Below are 22,191 nucleotides of genomic sequence, written 5' to 3' on the forward strand. Positions count from 1 at the left end.
GAGAGTGTCAGGGCTGCCACTCTGAGACCAAGACAGGTTGAAGGAACAGGCCAACAGGAATTTTGTGACATGCAGCAGGGACAAATGCAAAGTCCATAACCCCTTGCAACAGCAGCCAGCATGGCAGGCTGGGGAGCAGCTCATGAAGAGCCTGGTGCATGGGGAGCCATGCACGAGCCAGCAGCTACGCTGCAGGAGCACAGCCTGTCCATTGGCAGTTGGGATTATCCCCCAAAACGTAGCACTCGTGAGACCCTGTCTAGATACCATGCCTTGTTTTGGGCCTCCCAGTATAGAAAAGACATGGATAAACTGTGGCGAGCTCAGTGTGAGCTCAGCTCCCCCACCATGATGGGGGATGGAGCAGTTGCCCTGCGAGGAGAGGCTGGGGACCGGGGCTGGCCCAGCCTGGGGCAGGCAGCTCCAGGGGTGACAGCACCCCGGTACCTGTGGGACGTGGTGGAGATGAGGGAGCCAGAGACACGAGGAGGCTCAGCTGTACTAAGGGAGGTTCAGAGTGGATATGGGAGAAACTTTCTCCCCATGGGCCCTTGGGGCAGTGGAGCTGGCTGCCTGGTGAGGCCACACTGGCCCCAGCCTTGGGGCTTCCAGCCCCAGACCCGCACAGCCTGGCCTGGCTTCAGTGCCCAGCCAGGCCCGGCTGTCCTGGGATGCCATCAACGCCAGTAAGGACCTCACATATTTACCTAAATTTTACAGAACAAGTACACCAACCTGCTTCTCCCCGTCAGCAACGAGGGTACAACTCTCATTCCAGCCCCAGATTTTGGCTGAGTTTAAAATATTCAAGATGACAACTATGAGTTGTTACCAGCCTTCAGAAACATTTCTAGTGTTTTTTTTTCTATACTGCATAAACTGTTTCAGCTACACAAAACACCGTCAGCTTACTTCAAAGAGCAATTTAAGAGCTATATACTTACTGCTTTAGTACAGAAAGATTCAAGAACAATTAAGGTAATCAGACCTTATCAAAATATGATGAATATAATGTCACGTATGAATTCATGACTTCTGCCCATTTCACATTTGTATCTACCTATCTTGGTTAAGTCACATGAAACAGCTTACCCACAGCTGCATTTGATATTAAAAGAGAAATATTTTTATAAAGATTTATTTATTTAGCCCTCAAACTATCTCTGGGAAACATGGGCTGTATTGTAACAATTTTTCTGAGGTGAAAATTAGTTGTTGTAAATTAGTCATCACTCTCTATACAAACACTGAAAGAGCCACCACAACAAAAAATGTGTATCACTTGTTCACCTTCAGCAGTATTACCTTAGCACTTGAAATCGATATTGCAAACATAGACGTTATCACTTTTGGTGTAGCATTTATTTTCCTCTTGAAACATTTATCTAGTTATCTGGCCTGTGGATCCTCACACAACCAGACCTAGTGAAGTTCCTAAAATACATGACGCTCAGACCTTAGGCTTTTTATTTAATTTCACTGCCATGGTACCTACATTACACAACCGTCACCAAACTTGTAAATTAACTTAGCGTTCCAGTTCACACATGCTCATCCACAAAAAAAGTAATAAGGCACTTGCCCCTCATGCACAACAGATGAAATGTACCTACTGGTATCTGTAATTCCCTTCGTTCAAGCTGGAGTTAAGAAAAAGCTTGAAAATGACACGTTTATACTGAAAGGTATATATATGCAGTGAAGCCTTTTGTAGAGCACTACAATTTAAAAACAACCTTAAAAATGCATACAGATCTGCATTTAAGTACTACAAGCAATTTAACCCTTAGGTAGCATCTCTCCCAGTGCTATAACTAGCATATTATTGCTTCACGTAACATTTTCCTTATACATCCAAACGTTCCTCTGCAAGAAGCCTTTCCAATGCAGATAACAAATTACAGTACTGTTAATATTTCATCAGATGTATATGGAATAAGAGATAATTTGATAAGAGCTGTCACAGTCTTATGGAGAATATCTGTGCTCATGCTTTCAAGACAAGCAGAAGAAATCAGATGCTCAGTTGTACAGGGAAATGAATAGAAAAATGTAAAACTGATACATAATTAACACCAAACAAGATGAATACCAGCATTCTGTTCGAATCATCTCCTGGAAGCAAAGAATACCGAGAAAATAGAGAAAATTCTATTAAGAGGCATGGAGAGATTTTCCTCAATGGAAAGACTGAAAAATTAGCTCTGCATATTTGTAAGTAGATAGAAATGAGAATAAGAACAAAGTAAAGGCATGCAGAAAGCAGAGGCTCCTCCTGAACATCTTTGTACAAAAGAAAACAAGAAAATGAAACATTAAGTTCATTACTGAAAAGGCAAACACTCAGGAATCATTGCTGTAAGACAGAGGAGAACGACAACTTACTGGGACACTGAAGGTTATGAGAGAGCAGACTTCATATTGCAGTTCCTAGGTTCTAAATAAAAATTACTTCAAATGCTTTTTAGCATTCAAAGCACAAATGAATCACAATTCCAGTCTGAACTATCTGTAATGCAGCTAATATCATGATTATCTGCTGCACAGCTAGTACCGTGACATGTTCTGAGACACTGTGATGTTACTATGGGCAAACAGCTTCTACGCCATCCAGTAGAGACTCATTCCCTTAATGGGCAAAAGTTAGCTTTGTACTGCTGTCTGAACTTACCAGTTCCTCAGCATATAAGGTACCTTACACAAATATATAAGGTACCATAGAAAATATAGAAGGCAGGCTACTCCTCCATCACACAAGCCATTCAAACAACCGTCTGAAAGTTCTGCTTCTTGATAAGCAGAAGGGGAAAAGGGGAAACATAGATCCATAATCTTGGGAAAAGAGAGGCACAGACAGAATTTGTCTTCCGGTACACGTTATTCCTTTCCTCTAATTCCCTTGCTTTTTTTCAGGCAGGCATGTAAAACCATGCAAGTTCCCCTGATCAGTTCTGTTGACTCCATGTTTTATTTCAAGTTACTCAAAGGAGATCAAAGTATTTGTTCTATTTATAAGCACAATACAGAGCAGTCTTTTCCCTTACTCAAACTTTTTTGGATAGTTTGGGCCAAGACAAGCCCAATTACATAGCAAAAGTGAAAATGAAGCATCCAGATTGTCATGGTAATTTCCTAAAATGAGCTATGTCAAGTCACTGAGCTACAACATGTCTGGTAGACTAGAACTTGAGAAGTTCCTTGTTGAAAATCCAACTGTCCACACCTAAAAACCAGCTGCCTCTTGACCCCCACCAAAACAAAAACAGCAACAAAAGACCCCCAGATGCATCAATTTCACTTGCTTCTTTTGTGGATAGAAAGCTGAATTTGACAGGTCCCTTCCAGGATGGCTAAAGGGAGAGGAACAGAGCAGACACAGAGCTGAACTTCCTCAGCAGCCTGTTTGACAGGCTGTCAATTCTCATTTCTGGCTTACTTGCTGCCTGTGAGCAAATTTTGTAAATTCTGGAGATTCTGCTTTGGGTGAAGCACTTTTGGAAAATATATATATATATTTTTTTGTTTGTTTGTTTCACATTTCTTCCCTACCCCGATCCTAGCAAGTCTACCCTTTTCCAGCTACCAAGTCCTCTTAACTCCAAAGCAAACAGCTGGGGTTATTCTGATACGAAGACTAAGAACTCTCTAGCAATATTTATAGTTATGTAAACATTGAGGTATATGTAAACTATACTATTCTAGAACCTTTTCTGGGGCACCAACACAAACAGTTATAAACTAAAAAACTTTTTGTATGTTAGGCTGGTGAGCAGGGGGCCCACCCAGGCTTGTGGTGCCTCTAACAAGATAGCAGGAACAAGTGCAAGATGCTACAGATAACACAGGAGGAGTAGCACATGCACAGATGGCTCGCCCTGTCCTGTGGCACCACTAAGGAGATAGCAACACAAGAAAGGGCAAGCACTATAGATAACAGACAGGGAAAAGCATTTAACAGAATTTACCAGGGCAACTGTATCATTGACATCAAATAAAGGTATAAAGTCAACAGAACCGAGGTCAGTTGGAAAAGGGAAACAGGACTGGGCTGTTTATTTGGGAAGAGATGAGGATGGTAGATGGGAAGAACTTGGAAAGGGAAAAATAGGAGAAGGAAATACAAGGCTAAGCAAACCACGTGTCTGGGGCTGCTTGGGGGTACCTGCCAGGCAGCCCTGCACCTTCTCGGCACAGCTTGGAACTGGAAATTAAATCTGTTGTTGCTCTGATCGTACCTCCACCTGGCTTGCACAGTGAGGGGAGGACCTAGCTGCTCACCCCCCTGCCAGCAAGGGAACCTCCTGACGTCCTAACAACGTACAGGACAGAACAGACCTTTCCCCGTGTTTACAGCTCACTACCTGAGCTTTTGGGTAACACTAATGTAATTACACTTAGGACATTCTCTTTGTGCCATTCTGAAATAATCCCAGCATCTATCTTCAGGGTCTGTTGCTGTTCCTCTCTCAAAAATAGATTTCTCAGAGTACAAGCCAGGTAACAACTATTACAGTTCTCAGAACAAATTCCCAGCACAGAAAGATTACTGTTGGATGACTAACTGGCTTATCCACCACATTTTCCTGTCCCTAACAGCAGTTTAGAACAGTAAAAGTTTAATAACAGGACAAGCAAACAGAAATACTTCCTATTAGTAATGTAGAGTTTGAGCCAGATGGGATGTCTGTATGATTAATAAACCCCAGGAGAGTCTTCTTTCATTAAATTACCCAACTGTTTTCTAACTCATGTAAATTCTTGACATTCGCACATCCTAGAGAAAGGGCTCTACAACTCAACAACATAACGTGGTAAGAACAGGTTTGTTCAGATTTTGTCACCTAGTAGTTGTATTTGATGTGCCTGGTATTGGACAGACAGGAATATTTCTCAGTATAGGCTTAAACAACACCACTACATCCAACATAAAAACTGATTTCTTATTATTACCTCCTCTTACTTTCAATTACATTACACTTCCTGGAAGATCCTAAATCTATTTAGTCTGAGAATATTGAAACAAAATGTTTTTATTCTGTCTTTTGGTAATGGTTTTTGTACTGGAGAACAGGCTGTCAAAGATGTGTAAATTAGGTTCCTTCTCATTATCTATTTGTGTATCAGAAGGAGCTACAACGCTTTAAATCTGCCTCAGCTTCTGCATTCTGAAATGAGAAAACAGTTCTGAACTCTGCAATGCTTTGTAAGATCCATCAATAAAAGCCCTACATAAAATAGCTCTGTGTTATCATAGCATGCAGTCCCACACCACGCGAATGACCAGCACCCCTTTAGTCATACTGACACACAGGTTAGCTGCCTATGATCTCACCGTCCCCATGCACTTACTGATCTCAGAATCAAATCACAGAAAGCCAGAGCTTTTAGCTTTTCAGGATACAAATACAACACTTAGCACATTAAACTAATATGCCTCAGAATGACAGTTTAGGACAATAGAGGTTTCAGTCCTTCTACGGATATTACATTTCTCCAGAAAAAGCCTCTTTTTTTTTTGAACACAGGCAGGTGAACACACAAGCTATTTCAACAGCTTCTAAAATAGTCTTCTCAAAACTGCAATATGTTTAATTTCCAGAACTTACTCTTTCATAACTTCTCCCTTCAGAAATGAAAAAGACACACATTTTCATTAAATAGTGAAATGTTCCACTCTGATATCAAAAAAATTGATGTTTCATTTCTTCCAAATGCTCCTTGATGCTGTGTTCGAGACTGATGTAGGAAAGCTACGTTGGTTTCTAATTCCATTAACTAAGATTTCCATCCCAAAGTGGCCACTTGAAACAAACGCACACAAATCCTAACACATCCACACATCTATCTTGTCTGCCTGTTTTCATGAAATGCTGAAGTATATTTTCCACATACACAGAAGATGATTGTCTGCATGTACAAAGCTCAACTGCACATGACTTGAATCTGATAGTTATTATTATTTGTTTCTAAAACATGACGCTTTGGAAGGTCCTGGCATCACTTCTTCACAGTAGAACATGATTCCATCCTAGCTGTTTTCTGTTAATCATAGAAAGAATACCCCATCACCCTCTGCACCCAGTGATTTAGGTTTGCCATGCATATGGAATATTTCACGACTCTCTTCATTTACCTGTGGAGTCATACAAAGACAAGCTGGAGACCTGTTTCAGCATATCCAAGTTTATTTTAACAACTCGCTCCCGATTTGGAGCACGTTCTTATTAGCTACTTATTTAAGAATACCTTAAAAATGCCTCACTGCTCCTAATTTTGAGCAGTGCACTATTGCCTGAACATAAAGATGGGTATTATTTTAGAGAGGTAGAATGAAGCATTTTTCTTGAAAAGGTAAGGTAGTAATTTTGAACCCAAGCAGCCTACTGTCCACTATGGACAGACAGTAGGAGACTGTCAGTCCACTGACTTGTTCTTCTACCTTTTTCATACACTTATCTGATAAATATCTTGTGAAATAGCAAACCTGTACGCATTTGAAATATGAACTGAGGATTAGTACAAAGAAATGTGTGTCAAAAAATCAAATTTTGACTTCTATATACAATTAAGGTGTCACTCTCTAAGAGGGAAGTGGAACTTGTTCTAACAAGTAAATTACCTTCCAAAATAGTAATCAAAACACAGGATGTTGCATAGCCAGGAGATTCAGACTTGACAGAATTAGCTTGTCACTTGAATAAAAAGATACTGGTCTGAAGCTGCACTTAAATAAAAAGATCAGCTCTCTGAGGCTTATCTTAATGCATCTATCATTAAACATGGGAACTCTTTGTTAAGCTCTACCACAGAATGGGAAGATACACTTTGTTAAACAACTGACAGAGCTCCATAACCAAAACCTCAATGCTATGTCCCCACCAGTGATTTTGCTGCCACAGTAACAGCTAAGCCCAAAACTACTTACATGTAGTTACAACCAGGCCGGGATAAGCCTATTTACAAACTTTTAGGTGACAAGTTTAACTGGAAGTTAAAAATTTACCTGCAGTAGATAAGGAAGGTAATGACCTGCTGCTGTAGATATGTACAGCGAAATCTTACTGGCTCACCTATCTGTCATAAAAACAAACAAGCCAACTCTGCCACTGCCCTACCCTGCTGAGCAAAACGGACTCGTTTCTGTGTATTCTGCCTGTACCCATCCATAGAATATATTCTTTGAAGACTGTCATTGCGTTGAAGAGAAATCTGCTTTTAGTCTCCTTTTACATGACCTAGCACATCAGATTTGACTAAAGGTGCTAGGCAGTGTTTTCACCTGCTTCTGACTTGAAACAGGTCACTAATGATTGCCCCAGCTACATCGGAATGCATTTCTCCAGAAGCATCGCATTGGTCAGAGCCCGCAGCTGAAGTGCTAAAGCCTGGAGCTGCTCTCATCCCACCCAAGAGCAGCAAGATGCAACAGGGAAGACTTTGGGTGGTGCAGTACAGGAGGAAGGCTGTCCTCTGGTGCTTAGTGCTGCTGCAGCCTGTCTCCCTCACATCAGGCCAATGACTGAAAGCCATAAACACATCAGTTCAGTTAAAACATACAGCAGATTAGGCTTTCAATTCCTCTGACTCCATGCCTACCTCATCTATGATGCTACTGCTACTTCCTAAGTAGTACTTAATAATAGGCAATAATTAGAATCCACAGCATGAATCTATCAAGTTAAAACACTGAGCAAGTATATTTTACACCTCCAAAGGAAGTTTCAAAGTCAACATCAAATATACACAGTGACTGCTAAAAGTCAATAATGGCAGCTAGTGCAAGGCAGTGCTGAAATTGGACTGTGAACTGATCTCAAGGGGTGTCAAGCGGAATGGACAAAAAACGGCCTGCAAGAGGCAACCCATCAGACATACATCTGCATCTGAAGTTTCCTGACAGCACTAACCAAACTCAAGTTCAAGAATTACACTCATTCAAAACACGCACACTGAAAAACTTCAATATTTGCAGTCTGGTGTTTCTTTCATTGATTTTAACTGAAGTTGCTTACTGCTTTCCTCTTCTAGAAGAAAATGGCAGTCCCCAGGGAGTATCATTTGCCTTGTTTGAAACTGACAGATACGGCCATAAAGAAAAGAAGCACTCACCCATTGCAATGCCCAAATTTTCATCTCTTTCCATTCTCAGTATGGAAAAAGGGATATCGGAATGCTTTAAGAAAACAAGTGAAAAGCCAGTTATTCTATCAGCAACAGGTATTCTCAAAAGAAAAGCACTAGGAAAACTTAACCCCTGCCTCAGTTGGAACGATCTACTGGTGATCCCACACGTACTCACCAGTGTTCTTCTAGGGAGCAAACTACTGCAATCAATTTGTTCTACAAGGTACCATTTTTACACATCACTCAAAGTGCACCACTGTTTAGTCAGCCTGGATTTTGTTCAAGTTATAAAGCAAATAAAGGAACATATGTAGAGCACATGACCAAAGCTTCATGAAAAAGTACAAGTATTCCACAACTGGCATTCGTTTCCAGATACGTTGCCACATGCAGTCTAAAAGGCTCAGCACCAAATGCACGTCTCTTCAATGATCAACAGTACCACATGCACTCTGGCTACAGCACAGACAAAATTTTCACTTTGCTAAAGAAAACTTTGTTGTTGTCGTTGGTTAATTTGTCTTCTGCTTTTATCTGGCAGAGCTCAAACTAGTTAGATTTTAAATTGTACTGCTGAAGCCCAAAGGAAGAAAAAGGAAAATGGCTAATCTGGGGAAAGTGGCTAACAGAAACAGTCTTAGAAGTTTATGAAGATTTAAAATGTATGTTTTTCCTCATGGTATGTATTTTCAGTATTTGTCAGTAAAAATTCAATCAAGTACATTTAGGGATAGATGCTAAAAGACACAAAAAAAGCTTTACTAGAAAGCACAAATATTTCTAAATTAAGCCAGAGGTATTACTGAGATCATAGCTACTTCAAAAACACCAACGATATCACAAAAGCTGAAGAGCATGAATCAAACTGAGTGATGTCCCCAAATGGGAGGGATTAACTATATGGATTAACTGTACAAATTAATTGTTATCAAATTCCCTCTATGAAAAGCTAATTAAGAACTGCTGATTAGGATTTTCATCAAACGATCAAATACTGAATAAAATATAGACATTTTAAAGCTTCCTCCACTTCACTCCAAACACTCTTTTATATGCTGGTTCTTTGGTAAAACAGGGTACATCTGCAACATTCCCAGTCATTAGCTTTCAAACAAAGGACTACCAAGTTTTCCTTCACATACTTCTGTTGTTCCGTGCCCCATCACAAAACCCTCCACATTTCTGTCCTCCTCCTATATGACATCTTTGGAGAATTGAGATAATTTATATAAATTTTTAACTATTTTAAGGAAGTTGAAATTTGGATGTTGGTCATCTTTTGTTGCTTTTGAGGGGGGTTAGGGTAAGTGGTAGAAAAGGCAACTTAAATTTCCAGTTGTTTTGATTACAACACTTCCAATGCCTCCCAGGACATTTCCTATAAACAGTGTATTTGAAACTGTACAGCAAGAACATTCAACAGAAATTATGATTTTTTCCCCAATTATTGCACATTCACAGCTTATTTTACTGCCTACAGAAGCTCCCCACATAGCACAAGACTAATAGCAACATGAAGTTTTAAGTACAAGAGAATCATTGTTGGTGTGGCTGCAGTAAAACCAGCCACAAAGTTATTAGGAAAATTTCTGCCTGTGTGCAGAGGAGGTGTGGCCAGTAAAACAGACACGAGATATGTTTGACTTCAAGGTACCAGATCACATCCCCATTTATTTGCACTGAGCATTCATGCAAACACGTGGACTTTTCATCTCTTTTTGAGACGTGTCCTTGGCATCAGCTGCTGGGCTTGTTCCTTCCGCAGGAAAAAAAAAAAAAAAGTATATATGCATTTTTCAAACAGCATGAAGTGGAAAAGGCTCCCCATAGCAAATAAAGAATAAAATAGACATCACAAAAATATTGTCTTCAAGCAAAATGGAATAAAAAGCTCTACTAAATGTTTACACCACATAATGTGGTAATAGGTAATTAGCACATGAAGAAGATATTATAAAGTCACTCTGAAATGAACACGTGCCATCTCACAGTGCACTCCTGAGCGTTTAAAACAACTTAGTAATATCTGTGCCCCTCTAAGTTCTCATGATCAAGACTATAGCTAACAAAAAGGGTTGTTTTTTTTTTTTTTTGAATGCGCAGAACATACAGATCAGAAGACTGTACATCTAAAGTTTCTTTTCACATGCAAGAGACCCAAGTGATATGACTTCATTAGCTTATCCTAGAGGACCTCATTTGCATAGGAAAATCAAATGCTGAACTTTTACTTCAAACCACAGATAAAAAATACAGAAGTGGAGACAGCCACTGGTCAAGCTTTGGATTGCTAGAAAGATTCAAAGTAATTTTCTTGATGAAATGAAACCTTCATACACAGACGTTGTAGAAAAATTCACAAAAAAAAAAAAAAGTTTGATCAAAGTTAAAAACAAGCTTAACTGCTTTCCAAAACTCAGAGGCCCTTTCCTTAAACTTAATTAGTTCCTACCATAACTACTTGTGTAGGTTTTACAGCTGCTTTTTCACGCTTTTAAGTAGCAGATAAAAAATATGGGCAAACATTGTTCTCCTAACAAAGGATCACAACGTTGGGGCACATGTAAGGTTATACAGTCCCTGCTATAGCTGGAAAGAGCTTTGCTTCCTGTATCACTAAATCATAACAGTCACGTCAAATTGAAGGGATGACTATGATGCTGGCAGCCTACACTTTCAGAAATGACCGGTGAATTTAGACACTGAGCCTAAGGCAGTATAAAGGAAGACTTCATTTTCAACACCAAGCTTCTGGAAAGCCAGACCTCTTCCTGATGTCAAGTAACAGGGCATTTAATACTATATAGTTGGACTTCCATGAATTGGTAGTGTAGTGCAATAGTTAACCCTACTGTAAAAAATAAGCACAAGGTCTGCTGTAAACCATACAGCAGTCATGTGAAATAGATTAAAATGTAATTAAAATCGAGTTTGTAAGTCAGTGATAAGTATTTGCTAATTTTAAGTGCTTACAAGGAAATCAAAACAGAACTGTACTTTACATCTAATTCAATGGTATCAACTTCAGTCACAATACAAACTTCAAACTTACCAACTTTGAACTTATGTTATATTAGTTTTCACATCCCTAGTTTCATAGGTGTAATGTACAAACATCAGATGACTTATATTTTAATCACAGGTACCTAGAGAAAAGAAGCTTCAGAACACCACCCAGTTCTTTGATGGCGTTTCTCCCAGGCTGTGTCAGTATGCTAGTAACCCATTCACACCCACAGAAGTGCCCAGAGCTGCAACTAAGTTTTGTTTTCTATCCACAGCTCATATTTCAAAAATTCAATTTGGAATACCCTGTTAACCATATTTGTTTGGACAGTAAATATTTCCTCATTTTTTAAAATTTCAAAATACCAACAAAGCTACCACGCAGCACCTACTACGCTTACCTAATGAAACCGAGAGAGGCAGCACAGATGCAAATTAGTTAGAAAAGGCCACATGTCATTGCCCTCCAGCACCCCACCTCTCCTAATAATAGCTCACTTCAAAACAATATATGCATGAAAGAGAAGTGTCTAAACCATAAGCCAATGTAAATGCTAGAAAGGAGAGTTTAAGATCATGAAGGAATTGAGGAAGACAAATAAAACAGACCCCAGAGTTCAGGGAAACAAGCTCAAGTTGTTCAGGGACCTGACTTGCAGGATCCCATGGGAGAGATCCCTGTAGGCTGGAGGTGCCCAGGAGACCTCGCTGATCTCTAAGCACAAGAATGGCCCACGCAGGAGACCACCAGGGATGAACACAGAGTGCCTGGCTGAGCCCAAACCCCCAGAGATGCCCATGGAGGGGGATCACACAGGGGCTGCCCCACAGCAGTACAGAAGAAGGCCAAAGCTCAGCTGGAAAACTGCCATGGGACAGAAGGTGCCGCTACAGGTAAGTCAGCAGCAAAAGAAGACCAAAAAAACCAGGGATGTGTTGCTAAACAGGCTGGGAAGAATAGTGACGAAGGACATGGAAAGGCTCAAGCAATTGATGTCTTTTTGGCTCTGGTCTTTACTGGCAACATGTACTCCTGGGGCCTAGTGGCAAGAGCTTATCGGGCAGAGACGTTAGGTTAATGAAGATGAAATTAAGGACAGAGCACTTAAGCAAAATGGACATTCTAAGTGGATATGATAAAAATAAAAAGGGTCTTCAGACACAAGAATACATTTGTCCAGAGTAGCTGCAGAATCTCCCTCCTCAGAGATTTTCCAAACTTGGCTGCAACAAAATGGAGTAATCTGATTTAATTTTGAGGCCAGCCCTGCAGATTGACTGACCACATGCTTCCAGAGGTGCAGTGGCAAGTCTGAATCTCCCTCTCTCTCTCTGAATGAGAAAATTATATGGTAAGCAGAAGGCTGGGAAAAAGAACAAACAAAACTTAAAGTACACATAAATGCAGATCAGCCATGCCTCCAGAACACTTTCAGATGACCAGACTGCATAAGACAACAGTTTCCAGTAAGTCTGAAAACCTTCCCACCATGTATCTACTATCTGCAGGGTTTAGATTTACACATTGACTTGTCCAAATCTGGTTACCGAAATTCAGGAAATTCTTTGCTCCATTCCAATGTTCTGGATTTTGCTTGCAGCATGTGTAGAATTATTTTTTCAATGTAGCTACTTGTAAAAATTCTGTCTTTTGCTTTATTAAAGGTGTTTATTCAAATCAGAGCTTGCCCCTAACAAACTACATCCTCAGTTACAAATGAGGATTTATCATTTACCAACTGCGCACAGTATTTGGCTGTACTGTAAAACATACATATGGAGATAGATCCGAATATATCTTTGTCTCTCTCTCTCTCTAAATGTGAATACAGTGAATTTTTAGAGTAACTGCATGAAAAGGCTTAAGGGCTTTTCTTCAGAAAGGTCATTCTTTGAAATGCCCTTTTTGATCTGTGATGTCACTTTAGCCCTTGACAAGATCACACACACTTCTATGAAGAGTCAGTTCAGGTTCAGTGCCATGCATACCCTAGAGCTTTACAGAATAAGACATAAAAATATCAGTCAGCTTGCAGTTTATCGTTACATAGCACAGTTTTTTTTCTCCTGTGGCAGTTCCTCAGACAATCTCACCGGAACAAAAAAACAACACACAGCTTTGAAGTATCATGACTTTTTAAATGCATAACAGGTACAACTCTCCTACTCTCTAAATGGCGATTAGGTTTTCTGTTGCATGATTAGGTGGGAGATGAGGGGGGTGAATCCACCACTGAAAGTTATTAACATCTTTTTCTCTTCTTTAAGCTTCAGTTTAAAGAATTTACTATTACTGTCTAGGTCCAACACAAAATTTGAAGTGCAATTCTCAGAATCACAGATGGGTGGAGAACTATAACCACAGTAACAAGCAGCACATTTCCCTGCAGACAGCGGTATGGGCAAAGCTTTATCATTAGTATCGCCATCCAGTGCAACAACAGATGTCAGTGCTCAAAGGCAGTGAGAAAACTGACAGTGGAGTTAAAGACTGGGTCTGCATCTGTGTGTGTCTATCAGGGAATAGTAAAATCACTACCTCCTTGAGTGCTACACTTTGAAAGCAAAATGTTTTGTTGTTTTTTTTAAGCTTGGGATTCTTTTACATGAGCTACTTTCTATTTCCTTGGAAGAAAGCAGTCCCTGAACAAAAGAAATTTCAAAAGGCGAAAAGATGTTTATTATGCAGTGAACCAAGCGAAAGAAAATATGCAGATACTTTTTTTTTTTAAAAAATAGCCTCGCAGTGGTCGGAATACTAATTAAAGAAGCAATCCACACTGATCGAATGTAATTTTATTGCAATGGTTTAAAAGCACAGACTGGCTTTGAATAAATAATGGAAAAAGAGGTTTTATGTTGCCAAGCAATAAGATCACCTCTACACAAGTCAGATGATGCAAAATCCTGGAAGAAAGTATCAGACGTTCTTTCCTTCCTACTTTATTCTTATAGATGATACACAGCACTGCCTCTAACCTAAGTGGCAGCAATACATACCTTCACACAAGAACTGCAAAGCTGCATGCTTTTTCATTGAAATTGTAGCTCCTGTTTCTGCCCAGCATCAGAGAAAAGAGTTCTTCTGAAAGAATTTTTGAAGAGCACACAGGAAGTCTTGTAACAGCCAGATGCTCCACAGCTACTAGCTCTTTCCTCGCACAGCATCATTTTGGTCCTTTGCCCAATATTGCCTACCGTCTCTTCCCATCTTTGTGTTTTTTCTTACCGTACTAGGTATCTGCATTAAAAAGGGTCCAAGTTTCTTAGAAGTCAGACTTCCATCCACTTGCTTTATTTCTAAGCCAAGGTACATACAGGTTCCAAGAGAGAGCGGGAGGACAAATGAAAGTAGATTTTACACTTGCCGTTACCTTTGCGTAAGAAACTACACACCTCAGTGTTCCCACAAGGGCTGGCAATGTTTAACAGTTGTAAGAATGTAACAGCAGGTTATATGCTCATCCAATCTGTTTGAAAAGCTTTTAAAATTAGAGGCATTGGAATGAGCAATACCTGTATCTTCATAAACACCAGCTATAAAATCCAATCAGCTTACTGCGTGAAGTTATAGCCAACTGTCACGGTATTTCATGCAAGCATTTCTAGGTTAATACAGAGTTCAAACTGATGATTTCAAGATGCAAGAGAGGCAAACCTGGAGTTTTACTACCCTACCTGCCTTCCTTCAAAACAGCACTGGACCCCTCCCACCCCTGCAGAGCAAGCTCCTCTCTCACAGTGGTGGAGGCTCCTGGACTCTGTCGGCGAGGCTGCCAAGCCTTCTGTCGCAAGAGGGATTAACCACAGTTCTGAAAAAGGTTTCACTTAATCTGTTTTGGGCAAGCATGTGCTTTATTACTTGCCAATTATGTTTTCATGACAGGCTTGATTATAAAAAGTGATGGAAAATAGGAAGATGCTTCTTAAGAGTGTGCACACATTCTTTTATCACATGCTTAAAAAAAAGAAATTTCTTGGATAAAGGAGGTTTTCACACAAAAGAAAGACCGGTACATTGACTGTCTGGTACACTGCCCATATTGCTTAATTCCTAGGCCCATCTAAACAACTATTTTCTTCATTTTATAAGCTTAGTTTTAGAAATAACTTAAAAATAGACTACTAAATTCTTCAAACCTCAGTGTCTAAAGCATACTTTATATAGAGATGCCTCTGAAAAGAGGATTTTGTTACCAGAAAAGCACACAACTGGAATGCTTTAGCATCACTGTACCATTTCAGATGGCAGTTTATTGCCAGAGAAGTGCTGTACTGTTAGATAGCAGCAAACACTGAATCAAACACTGAATACTTTCCCGAAGTAGTAGACTCTTATTCTGCCAAATAAGTTAGGAATACAAATAGGAAGACAAATTTATTATTTAATGGGTAAATAAAGGAACTACTTGTTACAGCATTCTATTTGAGAATAAAACCACATGAATTCACACCTACTCTGGCTCCCTAAACTAGGCAAAAAATAAAACAGAAAAGGTGACCACACTAAAGAATTCTTACAGCAGTACATTTCAGACAGCTTTAACAAAAAGGCGTCTGTCCAACAGTCATACAAGTGCCTATGTAATGCAGTTAATTGCAAGAAGTGCTGTCTTCTGTCTGTCCATGATTTTCTTTTCATAGATCTGTGCTTTAATTAACACCCAAGGAAGCTATCAAAGCCTGACTGTCTACTACCCTTAGATTTTTTTTTCTGCTTGAATGAGATAGACATTTTTCAGCCTTAATAGTCAATTTTAATAAACAGGTGGAGCTTTTCTGCTTCATTTTGCCCACAGCATAGAATTACAGCCTTAAGCAATTGTACTCACCAACATTATGATTTACTTCATTTCTCTATGCTAAATGGCTGCCATAGGTTTTCTATACTAATAGAAAATACGAAATTATCACCAGGAGAATATAACTTCTGCCAAAATGCAGGAGACATTCCATTTTAAGCTTTACCTCACCCCTTTTCATCACCTTATTTAGCTTTCATAAAAAGAGTCCTGTGCATCTGGAATTCAGGTTCTGCCTTTGCATAAAACATGCACATGGTTTTCAGTTAAAAATTAATCATGTGGTTGATTTTTTTTTGAAAGCCAGATGTTTTCCACTGCATGTTTAAAGCCTTTTCATTCTCCCAGAATTCTAAGAATCCAGTATCCATTCTAAGGATACATAGTACAACCAGTGAGCTTTGTTAAATTTACCTGCTGAGAACGTAAACCAAGGCTGAACATAGGAAAGCAAAATATTCCTCTTGGTTAGCTCACATAAAGCATGTATGGGTAAGGCTGAAAAACATGAACTGCCCATGGAAACACACCCTACCCTGGTCAAGTGTGCACACTGTCATGCACCAGAACACCCCTCTATCTCATAACTGATAAAAAAGCAGCCAAAAACAACTCACCTGAAACAACATCCCCTAAAAAGACCTTAAGGGCTCCCAGCAGAAAGGATGTTAATTTGGCAAAGGCATACCTTATTTCACATCTTGTGAACAAAAAAATGCCACTCTCCTCTACAGCCTCCACCTTGCTCCCCACCTCTTCCCACTTTCAAACTCATTGCCTTAGGAGGGGTCCACTGCTTCCCTCCACCACGCTCAGACCGCTGCTAAGCCTCTTCAGCTCCCTATACCCTCCAGCAGCAAACCCAACAAAAGCATGGGTAGATTTCTACCTGGTTGGCAGGTCAAACTGGCTCTGCACAGGGTGTGAAGAAATTGCTGAAGAGTCACTGAATCATGCCCTCAGTGATTCAGATGAAGCTTCTCTTTGTGTACAGCGAGTCCAGAGGAGGGACCCAAAGATGATGATCAAGGGGCTGGAGCACCTGGCTTATGAAGAGGGGCTGAGGGAGCTGGGGTTGTTCAGCTTGGAGAAGAGAAGTCTCCAGGGAGACCTTATAGCAGCCTTCTAGTAGCTAAAGGGGGCCTACAGAAAAGCTGAGGAAGGACTCTTTGTCAGGGAGTGTAGTGATAGGACAAAGAATAATGGCTTTAAACTAAGACAGAGGAGATTTAGAGTAGATGTAAGGAAAAAAGTCTTTACTGTGATGGTGGTGAAGCACTGGCACAGGCTGCCCAGAGAAGCTGTGGATGCCCCATCCCTGGAGGTGTTCAAGGCCAGGCTGGATGGGGCTTTGGGCAACCTGGTCTGGTGGGAGGTGTCCCTGCCCACGGCAGGGGGGTTGGAACTGAATGGTCTTTAAGGTCCCTTCCAACCCAAGCCATTCTGTGATCTTGTAGTGTCATTACATCCCTAAATAAGCTGCTTAGCTTACCATTCTGTGATATGTTTTATGCCCTAAAATAATCCCTGCCCCTTCACAAGAGCATAGATCTCCCAACAAACCCAGGGAGAATACCCTTAACTTAGGGAGCAAGGCACCTACACACCATATTGGACTCCCTGTATTTATTTAGGCAGTTAACTCACCTCCTTAGTGTCTTTTATAAAACCATTACAAACAAACAAAAAGCAATATTTGTTAGGAAGGAAGGCACTGTAAAACTTGGAAAAAGAACTAGCAGATATAAAAATACTGAAATATTAAAGGTAAATAAATAAAGCTCTGAAAAAAAAAAAAAAAAACAACTACAAGATTCATTTTAAACTCCTCTGAGAAACTGAATGACAGCTGCAAGATGTCAGCATTAAGGTCAAAATTTAAGAAAGCTTCTTTAGAAATACATTGCATCATCGGCATATTGCCAGAAATCACCACCTTGCTTACTCATTACATGCCAAGGCCCCTTGCTTGTACCGCATCTTGTTCTTAAGGAACTGTACCATCAGGAAATGTGGCTTTTTGTGTTCGAAACCCAAACCATTCCATACTCAACAGCACCAGTTTACTTCTTCCCCACCCACGCCCTAGGAAGGCCCCCACAACCTTCTTTTCCTAGTACAAGCACTGGGAATTTCAGCCTGCAGGAGCTGGAGAGTTCAGTAATTACTGCTCTTGTATTTCTTTTCCTTTTTTCTGTTCTGAGAAAAGAGGTTGAGAGGCAACACCCTACTGAAGTGCAGCACTTCCGCCTGCTACAGGAGGTTGAACCTCTGCTCTGCAAATGTCACATTACAGATTCACATTTAACGGAGAAGCCAGTCTCTTAAGACAACTGAAAGGAGAAGTTTCATACCTCCTTCATCCACCTAGCACTGTTTCCTTACCACAGCCCAAGCTACCACTGAGTGGACCCTTCCCTGAAAGCCTTCAACTCAGCAACTTGGCACAAAACATATCCAACTTTTTTGCTCTGTCACTCCTCTGCCAGCTTAGTGAGCTGAAGCTGTTTTCAGAGGGCTCCAGAGGAGTCAATGCAAAGGAGATGGGGAGAAGGCAGGCAAGAATAAGCAGCAAGAAGAGATTTCCCCTCTTCTTTTGACAGCCAGAAGTATTAGTGAACTCAGCTTGCCTCACAGAAGTCAATAAAAAGCAAAAATCTCTCAGGACATTCACCAGCCCCCCAGAGCAGCAGCAGAACAGCAGCCAGTGAGAAAGCTGCAAGGGTGCAGGAGGGAGGGTGGGGCTGAGCACCCCTCCTCAGCACCAAGATACCCCCTGGCATTTCACCACCAGTCCTCCTTGTTACTGGAGAGTTACAATTATACCCAAGTGCTGCTATGTCAAGTGCATATTAGATCTCTGATTAGCATTTTATTTCCATGCTCACAAGTATCCTTTCCTCCATATATTTCTGAACTTCCTTGCAACGCTGCTGAGACTTCTTGCCTAATATGATGAAGCTACCACAAAATTAATGTTTAGGACTTCGGAAGCTCCAGAATTCACACTGGCAACACAACTTTAAAGGAGTTCTTTCTATAAAGACAGCGTGAAGTAATCTCCAGCTGCCGAGTCTGTTTTGCTGCCTTGTGACACCATCTAGCACAAAGGACTGATGCTCAGGAATGACCATAGGCCCAGTGAATAAAATTCTCCTTTTCAGCACTTCTACTCAATGACTGCAACAGAGCTGTGCAAGCATGGGAAGTACTGTGAGGAACAGACAGCACGGCCATGGATTACAGACATCAGGCTCCAGTTTTCAAAGAAGGCTTTTACCCTGAAGACATGTCTGAACAGCACCATACAATAATGTGTGCAGGCTCCAAAGCTAGCTATCTTGTGCAGGAACAGCACAGCTGCATTAGTATGGTGCTCTACCAACAGCACTAGCTTGCTGCTCAGCAGGATTAATTAGCCTGGGCAGAGCACTGCACTAATATGATTATATCGCTTCTAGTACCTGAGCAAACTCATTCATTGCTTTCTATTCCTTTTCTCTGAAATAAAAGAGTTCAGTTTGTTATTATCCTAATACCTAAATAATTCAATTGTCTTTTTTCTTTTGAAAAGCGAGGAATAAGACTTAAAAAAGATTCAACATCAGATTTCCCCAATTGAAACAGTGCACCTCCTGCCTTCATCGCCTGTCCCCACTATTTGTCCTCTGCTAAACACTGCTTTTGTTCACATCAAGCTGCCACCTTTCCCTAACTGCTGTTGTACCTGCAAGTCTTCCCTGATGTTATTCTCTCTGTTATTTCTGATGTCCAGGCACAACAAACCGGACAATAACAGAGATTGCAAAAATTTCTGCTTGTTTGAGTGGAAGTCATCACCGCCTTCCGCTCCCCTTTCCTTACAGATGGGGAACAGGTATCACAGGAAGGACTTGCTCAAAGGAGGGGCCACCTCTCAAATCAGAAGTGGAGAAGCAAGAACAAACCACAACCTCCTCGTTCGCAGTCCACGGCTCCTATCGTGACACCAAAAGAGAAACCAGAGTGAGGCGTAATGTGTACCCAGACCCTGCTCTGAGTCATGGAGACACCAGAGAGAACATCAGTGAAACTGCGTGAAGAACCCAAGTGCCAACAAAATGCAACTTTGCTGACAGGCTCAAAAGCAGCCGGGCCTCCATGCTCAAGCCTTCCCGAAACGCAGTCTGACTAAGATGTGCAGCGCAGGCAACATCAGGTCAGCCAGTAAAAAACGCAGCAGTCACAAGCGACTGACAGCGGTTTTACAACAGGAAGTATTGGGCAAACTCCGCTGCAGGCAGTACCGCCAGACCCTCTTTCAATGTTTGCCTGCAATTCATCATCAGAAGGGGAACATGAGGGGCATCACAGCACGCAGCGGGGTCTTGGGCCTGTGGCCCAGGCCCTGTGCCATAGGGGCAGGCCTGCAGACAGGCAGGCCTTGCAGGTGTGACCCCATGGGGTGGCTGCCACACACAGGCACCGAGAACAGCAGGGCTGTTCTCTCAGAGCAGAAGGCAGCAACCAAATGAGATCTCTACTTCTGTTTTTTTTTTTTTTTTTTTTTTCTTCTTTAACGAGACCTTTATTCACTCAATAGGCTTGTAGAAACTTCTGTGTTTTTCTAGCTCTATGTCATACCACGTTTGTTTCAATACTAATAAAGTTCAGGAATCTTTATATTCCTACTTTCTTTAAGTTTCACTTTTTGTGTTTTTTAAGTGTGCCATAGAAAAAAATGGTCAAAGTTTCTATTACAAAACTTTGTTAAGAAATGCTACACACTCACGGCTCTTTCAGCTCTCTCCGCTCTCACCTTTACACCGCCCTGTTGACAATGCAGAGCTCTTTGAGGCCAGAAACGAAGGGAAGCACAGCCTTACTTGTTCATTTCCTATAAAGCAGCCTGCTTCCTTCTGCCAGAAGCATCCTCATAACTAGTTTCAAGTTTTGAGTCCTAACCCGACGACATACGTCATGCCATGGCAGACGTAAATTCCAGGCTAGAAAGGGTGTGAAGGCAGAAAGATTTGTCCGGTTTACACCTCCAGCATGCAACAACGAGGAACAAGGAGAGGAGCTTTAACGGGTAGGTTCCACCCTTTCTGTGCATCTACAGTGTAGTAGTAGGTAGCGCACCCTTCTGAAAGTTACAATTTAAAACAATTTCTAAGAAGCCTGCAGATCAGAATTCCAGTTTAACAGTAAAGCATGTACACAAAAAGGTGAACAAGGGCTTTCAAAGACAGGGAAAAGAGCAACCTTTAGTGCAACATATGAAACAAGTTAACAGAAAATATGAAACACTGTTTTAAGGCCAGGAAAAAAAAAAAGTATTCCTCAAAGAAAAATCAGATAGGTCAAGGTACTGCAGAAATGCAAGAGCAATTGAGTAAACAACATGGTAAGTTCACGCACTGGGTCGGGAGGAAAGAAAACTCCCAGAAACAACACATAATGTTGAGGAATGATACTGAGATAAAAAGGAAAAATAAAGATCTGGAAACTAAATGCAGTCCCTCTGTCATCATTTCCTATGCTTACAATTGCCAAACATCTGGTCTGGGGGGTTACTGTGCGGTGGTTCCCGGGTAGAAGCAGGGGAGAAAGAAGAGCAATGAGATGGAAAAGGAGGAAGAAAAGGAAGAGGTCCTGGGGCACATATGTATGCATGCACACTTACGTCTAACATGCACAAGCGTGCAAATGTATGCACGCATACACACTTGCGTACGTATAGAATAAAAAATCACTGGGCTAGTTGGCATGGTGCTTGACCAGCAAAATCAGAAGTATACTCAAGTTTTATCTTCCTCCTCCTGCTTATTTACTTGTTGCACTCCTCTGTACTACAGACTGTCATGCATCAGGTCTAGAGCCTCATTATGCTACTCCCAAATACTTGTCTATGGCAATTCAAGATAACCAGAAACACAGTTTGTTGGTATTTCTAATTGCTCAGTATGCCTCAGGGAGGCTGCGAGACTGCAAGCAGTGAGAACACAGTCTCTGCACACTTCAAGATGTGGTCTGTACTGTGCACTCGTGAGAGCTTCCCTCCTCTAAACACCTTTGCGTCGGCATTTACTGCTTATGACTGGTGCACAGTTTGCTAAAATAGTTAAACTGATGCTAGGACTTCAGAGCGCGGCACACAATTTGAGATTTGTGAGAGCTTATTATTTGGCGCTCCGCATGATGCCAATGCCGATTTTTCAGCCTGCTCTGTGCAAACATGCAATAAAAATAAATCAGCCTAAACAGGGCTAACGATGTT

At 41.0% G+C, this 22,191-nt stretch overlaps 1 protein-coding gene across 1 annotated transcript in view; it reads right to left on the minus strand.

The window, feature by feature from the left end:
• Positions 1-22,191, minus strand: part of MAN1A1 (mannosidase alpha class 1A member 1) — a 141,256-nt gene that overhangs the window by 117,652 nt on the left and 1,413 nt on the right. The window lies entirely within an intron of this gene.

This window comes from Cygnus atratus, chromosome 3 (genome assembly GCF_013377495.2).
Source record: "Cygnus atratus isolate AKBS03 ecotype Queensland, Australia chromosome 3, CAtr_DNAZoo_HiC_assembly, whole genome shotgun sequence".
Lineage (NCBI taxonomy): Eukaryota > Metazoa > Chordata > Aves > Anseriformes > Anatidae > Cygnus > Cygnus atratus.